Here is a 10287-nt window from a genome sequence, read left to right as displayed (position 1 = left end):
CGTAAAAATCCCTTTGCATGGCATGACAATCCATTCATGAAGGCTCCCTTTATCCAACATTCTGGTGGCATTTCACCTACCAGGTGTGCTAGCCACTGCAATCCATCAAAAACTCATCCACGGTTTCTCCTGACCGAAGGCAGCGGGCAGTGAACTGTTCCAATGCCATAAACGAATCCGGCCTTTACTTGGGTTACACTTGATTTCCTCAAGGTCACTCTGTTGGTCCTCTAAGAGTTGCCGATATGTCTCACGAGTCACACCCTTCAGCCACAATGATAGTACTCGCTCCACCTTAGTTACCTCGCACGACTCACACGTTAACGCTACATCCTCTAGCCATTCTACTATTAGAACGTCTGTTGCTGTGCCACTGAACTCGAGGATGAGTCGGAGATGAAACTGTCTTAGAGCCATGATTAGAATACAGTCGAAATAGCTTGTATCCAAAGTGTTTGTCTAACGTAAAGACTTCTTTTTTTTTTTTGTTTTTTCTTGTCTTTGAGAAGAGGGAGGAACTAACCAGAGTTTTCACCATTTGGAGTTAAGCCTCTTGGGAGGACTTATGTTTACAGTGGAGAATAAAGATGCACACATGTCGTTGTGTTGAGTTTAATCTTAAGAAATGACACAGTTCTCTTTGGTTATTTGTATCCCTTGTATTTCTCCGGCTTTGGCAGTCCCTGGAGAAATGCAGCATCTTGGGCCCTCTGTTGGTGATTCAGGTGCTTTCATAATTGCTGTGACCTGTCCCACAGCTTTCAAAATGTTTAAGGCCCTGGCTAGTAATTTGTTCAGTCCAAGCTCCTTAAACCTCAAAGACGCTCGCAGTAGCCAACAGGTGTTGTCTGGAAGACCTACCAAAAAGGCGCATTCTAGTATGTGGTCGTTCCCTCCACCAAATTGAGAAGCCAGCTTTCTTAAATCAGCCAGGTAGATGCCCACCGTTTCACCTGGTTTAAGCCATCATTCAGTAAACTGTTTCTAGGTGATGATCAAAGGCCACATATAGCACTTGCTTGATTTCTTCTAGGTCCACGTCATCACTGAGTTGCTGGTATATCGTATAGCCTATTTTTGTGAGCCTCAATGGCATGACCATTGCAAGCTCTTTTATTTTGGACAGTCTGCAAATGCATTTGGCCTTTTCAAACCATTTGACGACGGACAGGTTAGTGAAGGAGCCAAAATAGTTTGTAACAAGGCCCACCTAATCTGCACATTAACAGCAAGATTTTGTAAGATCGCTAGTCCTAAAAGTTGTGGACGCTGCCATCTCGATTCTTTCTTCCCTCTGTATCCCCAGGCAGCTTGATTCCACATAATGCACACACACATGGACACTTAGTGGTAAGCACTTTATATTGTTTCCAAAAATTTCCTTACAGAAAAAGTATGTTTTTATGATTTGTCTCGTCTTTTGGGAATCTTTTATTTCTAGAAAACAGATAAATAATTCAGATAAAAAAATCCATGGTAAACCAGAAGAAAACCCGACAAAAAATCTGCAGCAAACGATGTCTGGTCAGATTTTAGTTCCTGATATTAAATGCTTCCTGTTTTGGATTGCTTACCCTTGTGGTTTGCTAAGTTTTGTACTAATTTTTATTGATTTATTATATTGTTAGATGAAAGTATAGAATATTTGACAAAATACCCTACTTCCCCATGTTAAGAATGGCTTTCTATATAAGTTCTGCCGTGCTAAAATAATAGCGTTATTATTTCAGAAAGCTATTATTAACATGGGGAGGAGGAAATTCTTAACAATTCTGTAGTTTCATCGAACAATTTAATAAATGAATTAACAAATTTGGGATACTGAACTTTTCGTGGAAATAATATTACTGGTGGAATTTAATATCACTAACTGAATCTGACCAAGAACCTTTTACTGTGGATATTGAGTCGGCTATTCTTCTGTTTGTCGGAAAAACTCACGGTCAGTTTTGCAAAAACCTTTATTCGTCGCATTATTAGATAAAAACAAACGGGGTGGAGGGACTGGGGGGTCATTTCATTGTTTTATCATATTTCATTCCTATTCAGATTTCAGTGGCTTTTCGGTGCTTCTACACTTTATTGCCGAAATTGGAGACGCCATTTTTTTCACGCACTTGCTATACAAATCTAGGGAAGACATCATTATGGCCGAAAGAATAAATTTACCAAAATTAGCATTTTACATCCGGAAACGTTAAATTAAACTAGCATTATTGCGGGAAATTTATTCACTGAGTCCCGTGAAGGTTATCCCACGTGGTTCATGTTAATAAGCCTAGAAAAATCAGGACATGAAAAAATAAAGACAAGGAAATACTTTTAAGAATAAAAAAATATTGACATTTTATTGAGGGAAAAAGAAAGCATAAGGGTTGGGGAAAGAAGGCAGCAAAGCTGCAAAGTTCAATTATTGAGAAAATATGTTTATCTGTTCACCAATTCGACTGCCAAAAAATGTCCTTATGACAAGCACTAAAGGCTTAATTAACACTAGAGAGAGAGTACAGAAATAAGAGAAAATTAGAATAAGAGAACTTACTGCGTAAAACAATGATTTCGTTTTTTTTAACCTTTCTTTTTTTATCTTTATATATATGTGTGTGAGTCCTTTTTTTTTTACATATATATTTTCTTCACGCCACTCCAAATCGATCTGTCCTCACTTCAGTGACAGAATCCTTTAAAGTTCTTTTGAAAATAATCCTTGAATTTGAAAACTCAACGTTGTTAGGTAAAACCTCCGTTCGTCCTTCTTGTCAGATGAAATTCTCACTGGTTAGACATTTCGGTTTCTACACGCCGACATTTAATCGCATCTCGTGCGTCAAGTTTATAGATCAATTCTTCTCAGAATTGATTCTTTCTTTTCGAGTCAACCAACTTGATTTGACTCTTATTGAAACTCATTATTCATTCCTATGAACAATGAAATAACTTTACTATTTTTAAGACTTGAATGTCTGAGTAGGACCAGAGTTCGTAACTTGCGTGTTACCCTCGTGGAATCTCTGTCCAAAACTGACTTTCGCTTGTTGAATTTTCGCGGGAAAAGTATCTCAATTGTGGCGTGATTCTTTCAGCAGCAGCAGCTCGTTAAAAAGACGTAAAGTTAAAGAAGGAAAGAAGGAAGGAAAGATAAGACAACGACGAAAAGAAGGAAGAAATTAAATTTCTGATATTATCATTTATTACTTCCAAACACTTGGTAAACCGATATTACTGGAGAAAATGAATCTTGACAATTCAAAAAAATGTTTAAAATTATTTATTTGTTCGAAAAAAAAAAACAACAACAAAATAAAACTATTTTATAAAAGTCCAATGTTGCTTTAAAAGTAAATAAAGAAAGTGAAAGAGAACGTATATCCGTAATAGTTTAATTAATTAATGAGAACGGGAATGTTTTTCATGGAACATTTTTTTTTATTATTAAAAACAGAAAATTGAAATGACATATTCATAATAGTTTAAACTAGGCGAGAGCGCCATTTGAAAACCAAAACAAAACCAAAACATTTATCAGTTTTTTCCTTCTTTTTTCCGTTTGTGCGTGTGTTTGTGTGTGTGTTTGTGTTTGTGTGTGTGTGTGTGTGTGTGTGTGTGTGCGCGCGCGTGCGTGTGTATTCCCCCCCCCAACAAATAAATAATTTAAAGCATTTTGTTTTAATTGTCAAGATTCATTTTCTCCAGTACTATCGGTTTACCAAGTTTCTGGAAGTAATAAATGATAATTTTAGTTTAATTTAACGTTTCCGGAAGTAATAAATGTTAATTTTGGTAAATTTATTCTTTCCCTTTCCGGAAGCAATTGTTCGGCCATAATGATGTCTCCCCTAGATTTGGATAGCAAGTGCGTGAAAAAAAAATGGCGTCTCCAATTTCGGCAATAAAGTGTAGAAGCACCGGCTTTTCGAACACAATTTTGTAAAATAAAAGTATCATTCATCGATTTTTTTTTCTTCCATAAAAAATAATACTTAATATTAAATGGTGCAAAATTTATCCTTTTTGTATGGTCGTTTTTTTTGTGTTTTTTTTTTTTGTTCAATTTGACTTTCGGATAAATCGTCTTCTCACCGGAAACACACAGAAAATCTTTTTTTTTCTTTTTTTTTCCTCGCTCATATTAAAAGTAGTCTGATTGTATTTAAAATAATAATAATAATAATAATAATAATAATAATAATAATAATAATAATAATAATAATAATAATAATAATAATAATAATAATAATAATAATAATAATAATAATAATAATAATAATAATAATAATAATAGGTGACGTTTTATTACCAAAAATTATTTTTAAATGTTTCACTATATTTTTTGTCCCCCTCCCACATTAAATGTGATTTAATTTGTTTAATATAACAAAATTTGTTTCAATTAAACAAAATGTGATATTTTAATTACCAAATAATATTTGATAAATTTTCAACACTATTTTTCGTTTCTTTTATTCCTACTCATATTAAAACTGATTTGATTTTTTTTCATAATAAATATGTGATTTTTTATTACCAAAAAATGTTCAACAATATTTTGTTCATTTTTTTAATAACTCATATTAAAAGTGATTTGATTTTTTCAAATAATAAATGTGGGATGTTTTATTACCAAAAAACTATTTAATAAATGTTCAAAACCATTTCGGCGCTTATGTCAACGGATCATTAAATATAAGGGAGATAACCAGCAAAGACATAAGCAAAAATAAGCATAGTTTGCAGGATATATTTTTGGACGCTGAATAATCAGTAGAAATATGAAAGAATGTTAAATAAAAAAAGAAGAAAAAATATGCTTACAACGAATACTATACCAGCAAGCGCTGGGTGAAGTTGAAGTTAGTCCCTGTTGTATTGTATTTCGTATGGATACGAAACTTCCCAATAGCACTCTCCCTGATGAAGCGATAGCTCTGTATACTACTCCAGTAGTGTTGTTATATTCTATATATTGTGGGCGAGAAATGCGTATGGTTGCAAAAGCAAGAATACGACAACTGAGTAAGTTGAATTATATTTATTTACCACAATCAGATGAGGTATTGTTGAATCCTTTCCCGGCATCAATGATGGCCACAATAAAGTCTTGTTAAGTTGTAAGGGTCGTCTAGAAGCGAGAGCAGGGTTTAGAGACTGTTAAAACGTGGTTGTTCCGTGATGCGGGGTATCGGCGCGGCTTGTCTGATCGTGACGTTGTGGAGATGTCGCGTGATACGGCAACTATCGAATAAACACAAAGCACACAAATAAATGGCATTCACTTGTGTATAAAAAAATCCCGTAGCGGCTTCGAATTTCTGGTCGGCTACGTGTTGCCCTCTATTTTTCTTTTTTTTTTTTTTTTTTTTTTCTTAGAAGTTCCGCCCGAACTACCACGCAGAGGTTCAAAATCCCTTTTCTCCGCACTCGAGATGACAAAAACTTCCGTTTCTCGCATCAGGGCAAAGTCTCATCTTGTAACAGTGTCCGCCATGTTACTTTATAGTGTTGACGTCGGACCTTACGTATCCTTCTTTTATGCTAATAAAAATCTTATTTAAAGGGTATACAGTATTTGTTTTACTTACAACAATTTTATTAGCACAAAAGAGTAAAAAAAATGTAAAAGATTTTAAAAATGGATCGTGCCCTGAGGCCTTCTCAATTGGATGTAAACCCTAATTCATCTATGCCGAGCGAGAGTTTAAGCACTGGCTTGCTACGTTCAAATATTTTTTAGCGGCACTACTCCAGGAATATCTCAACAAGTTATCGGTCCTGATAAATTTTATTTCATCGGATATTTTCGAATATGTCAGCGATTGCGGAAATTATGAAGAAGCCTGTCTCAAACGGGAGGAACTCTTTATCAAACCAAAAAACGAGATATACACACAGCACCTACTCACAGGAAGAAAGTCTGGAAGAGTATCTTCAGGCATTATGAGTCCTTAGCAAGGACTGCAATTTTAGGGATGTCAGCACGGCGATATACGCTAATGAATTGATTCGGGATGCCTTTATTGCCGGAATTCAGTCCCATACCATTTGCCAGCGTTTGTCACAAAATAAAACGCTCGACCTGGACACTATGTGTGACCAGGTCCGAGCGTTGGACAATGCAACAAGGAATATGGAATCGTATTCACCAGCACAATACAGGGAACCAACCGCTGCAGCCCTCGGGAAGGAAGAGACATCGGACTTGGATTTTAATCGAATAAACCTAAATGCTGCTAAACCAGAAATTAAATGTTGGAACTGTGGAAATTATAAACACCTAAAATTATGATGTCCAGCGAAATTGAGTGTTTGTCATCGATGTAAACGGATCAGGCATTTTGCAAAATGCTGCAAGTTAAATAATACTACTCAATCAACTTCTGCCTTGGTCAATTACCAAACTTAGCCTCTATAAGTTCGAGTTCACTAGTTCCATCGTCCCTACAGAGATCCACAGTAGAATTCCACATTTTGGGTCGGCCATTAAGAGCTCTAATGGACAGTGGTAGCTCTGACAGCTTTATTAATACCAAAGTAGCTGAGGATCTAGATGTAAAAATAACAGATTCAGACTTGAGAGTTTTGATGGTATCACATCCAAAGTGGTAAGTGCTTGTTTTCTTAACATACTTTTTGACAAACCTATGTATCCCAACCAGAAACTGTGAGTTTTAAATAACCTTTGTTGTGATGAGATTCTCGGACTGGATTTTCAAAGTAAACATGAAAGCGTTACCTTCAAGTACGGTGGGAGTTCAACTCCTATTGAGATTTGTGGACTCGTGGCTTCGATGGAACCACCTGAACTTTTTGCTAATATAAATAAGAATGGCAAACCGGTTGCTTCCAAGGCTAGACGTAATAGCTCAAGTTCATTGACTCAGAAGTTAAGTGCCTTTTAAAGGAGTGGATCATCGAAATCTCAAATTCCCCTTGGAGGGCACAAGTGGTCGTAGTTAAACCTGATAATCAGAAAAAGAGAATGGTCATTGATTATTCTGAGACTGTGAATAAGTACACAAGCATTAACGCCTACCCCATGCCCCGGCTGGATGACATAGTGAATAAGGTCGCTCAGTATAATGTATTCAGCACAATCGACCTGAAAATGCGTATCACTAGATTCCCATCAATGAGAATGACAAACCCTTCACTGCTTTTGAAGCTAACTCCGGTTTGTATCAGTTCACCCGAATACCCTTTTGGGTTACAAATGGAGCTGATTGTTTTTAGCAAATTGTCGGTGAAATTATTGATATTGAATCAGCTGTAATAAAAACTATCGACGAGAATGCTCCCCTTCAGTTGGAGAGTGATGCCCTTGATTGTGCTCTTTCTAGAGTCCTCAACCAAAAAGGTAGAGCCAGTTGTTTTTTTGTAATGAACTCTACACTGCTCCAAACTAAACTATCGAGCTGTTGAAAAGGAAGCGGCTGCCATTATAGAAGCAGTAAGATATTGGCGCCATTACCTCTTTGGGAAGCACTTCAAACTTATTACTGATCAGAAATCAGTAAAATTTGTTTACGACTAAAATCACCACAGTCAAATAAAAAACGATAAATTGCTCTGTTGGAGATTGGAGCTTTCATGCTTCAATTTCGACATTATCTATCGCCCTGGTGAGAAAAATCTTGTAGCTAACGCATTGACATGTGCTTCTTGCGCTACTGTAAATAGTAGCAACAACCTCCTCAATTTGCATCGATGCTTGTGCCATCCTGGGATTACAAGGATGATGGCCTTTGTAAGGAGTAGAAACCTCCCTTACTCTCTTGAGGATATTCGGCAGATGACAAAGGACTGTATTGTTTGCAACAAGTGCAAACCAAGGTTTTTCGCCCTGTTGATGGACATTTAAACAAATCAACTCAACCTTTCGAGAGGTTGAACCTCGATTTTAAAGGACCCCTACCTTCATCTACTCCAAATAAGTATATGTTGGTATTAGTTGATGACTACAGCCGCTTCCCATTTGTATACCCTTGTAAAGACACAAGTACTCAGAGTGTACTTCAATCTTGCTCCCACCTGTTTTCTATATTTGGCATGCCCAGCCAAGTTCATTCAGATAATGGGAGTTGTTTCAAGAGTGCTGAGTACAAAAATTATATGCACGGCAAAGGGATCTCTACCAGCTACAGCACTCCATATCACCCACAGGGGAATGGTCAAGTGGAGCGAATGAATGGAACAGTATGGAAAACTATTTCATCAGCATTGGAAGACAAAAGTTTGCCGACTGAACACTGGGGAGAGGTTTTAGCAGACTCCCTTCATTCCATTCGGCCTTTAATATCCACAGCCACAAATGAAACACCTCATGAGCGCCTGTTTAAACACCCAAGAAGATCAGTGTCCGGGACAGTGGTACCATCTTGGATGACCGAATCTGGTTTTGTTTTAATGCAGAGACACAACCTGTTAACTAAATTTGAACGTCTAGTTGATAAGGCTGAACTTCTAGATGCTAACCCCCATTATGCCTTTGTTCGATCTAACAAGGGTAGGCAGATGACTGTATCTACACGTGACTTGGACCCGTTGAAAGACTTCCAATTCAACGATCACCCACATGACTCGGAAAACTGGAATGATACACCAGCAGATCAGCAAGAGGAAAATTCACCCCCACCAGTAGAACCACCTGTTTTTCGACGGTCAGAACGTAGTAGAAGACCACCAAATAAGTTGAATTTGTGATTCTAGAGTTTATCAGAACTATTAAATTGCACTCCTTGTGCTGGCTGAATTAGTGAGTTTTAACATTGCGAACCTGAACTATTAAACTACATTCCTTGCATTGGTTGTGATCAACCCACCTTCATACACTAATACTTGAATGAACTTTCTACCCACGGCAGGAATTTTTTAATTAAATGGAGGGGAGAATGTTTATTGTGTTTAGTATGGATACGAAACTTCCCAATAGCACTCTCCCTGACGAAGTGCTAGCTCTGTATACTACTCCAGTAGTGTCCGCCATGTTACTTTTTAGTGTTGACGTCTGACCCGACGTATCGTTCTTTTGTGCTAATAAAACCCCTATTTAAAGAGTATACAGTATTTGTTATATTACAACAGTCCCGGAAATTTCAACAAAATAGAAACAAGTTAATTAACGAACTTAAAATATAGCAATGTTAAGTAACAAAATAAACTTATTGATTTCTTATTATTTAAACCTGAAAAGGGTTGATATGCTGTAAAACAAAAACAACCAACCAACTTTTGTGTTGTGTACGTTAACTGTTGTAATTAAAACAAATACTGTTATACCCTTTAAATAAGGTTTTTTATTAGCACTATGGCGGTTCCCATAAATTTTAACGACATTTGAAAAAGGATCACCATTTTGGTCGATCCTCTTTTTGGGGCACCTCCGACATTAGAGAGAGAACAAGAGTGCTGAAAAAGAACGGTTGTGGAAAAAAAAACATCGGTTATAAGTACGTGCGACGAAACTTTAGGATTGAAGATGTTTTATAAAGGTTTCCAAGATATAGGGTACAAAGAGGATGGTACATTTCTTTGATAAAAGTCTTTTCCCAAGGAAACTGGTCCATTACGTGTTGATGCTCCTATCTTTTCCGCATGTCTGAGACAGATTTCTCTTTGTATCTCCCTCCAATACAGTTTCTTTGCTTACGTGAAAATCTAAGAAATCTGGTACCCCAAATACACACTTATCTAAGGAAATCTTTAAGTTGTTATCACTAAGGATCCTTAATGGTCTATCTAAATCTTCCTTGTGCTGTTGCTCACTTTCGTTAAAAACTAGTATGTCGTCTAAATATATAAATATGCAATTTAATTTTTGAAATATTTTATCCATAAAACGCTGAAATGTAGCCGCGGCATTCTTTAAACCAAATGGCATATAATTAAACTCAAACAAACCAAAAGGTGCCACTACTGCTGTCTTAGGCAGATCTTCAGGGTGTACCTTAATCTGATGATATGCTGCAGCTAAATCTATTTTGGAAAAATATTGTTTATTAGCTAACTATGTGCAGAAGGAATTTATATTTGGTACCAGGTAGTGGTCTGTTTTGGTAATGCTATTTAATGCACGGAAATCACCACACGCTCGATATGACCCATCCAGCTTCTTCACCAAGTGCAAAGGGGTTGCCCACTCGCTACTGGAATGCTGGATAACTCCGGTATTTAGTAACTTTTTAAATTCTGCCTGTGCTGCGTCTAACTTAGGACCGGAAAGTTGTCTGGCTTTAGTAAAGACTGGTACGTGGCTGCCTGTAACAATCCTGTGATACACTCCACCATAGTCTT

This window comes from Euprymna scolopes, chromosome 1 (assembly GCF_053919585.1).
Source record: "Euprymna scolopes isolate OS-2025 chromosome 1, ASM5391958v1, whole genome shotgun sequence".
Taxonomy (NCBI): Eukaryota; Metazoa; Mollusca; class Cephalopoda; order Sepiida; family Sepiolidae; genus Euprymna; species Euprymna scolopes.
The sequence above is the reverse complement of the archived record's forward strand: the minus strand, read 5'-3'. Positions refer to the sequence as shown.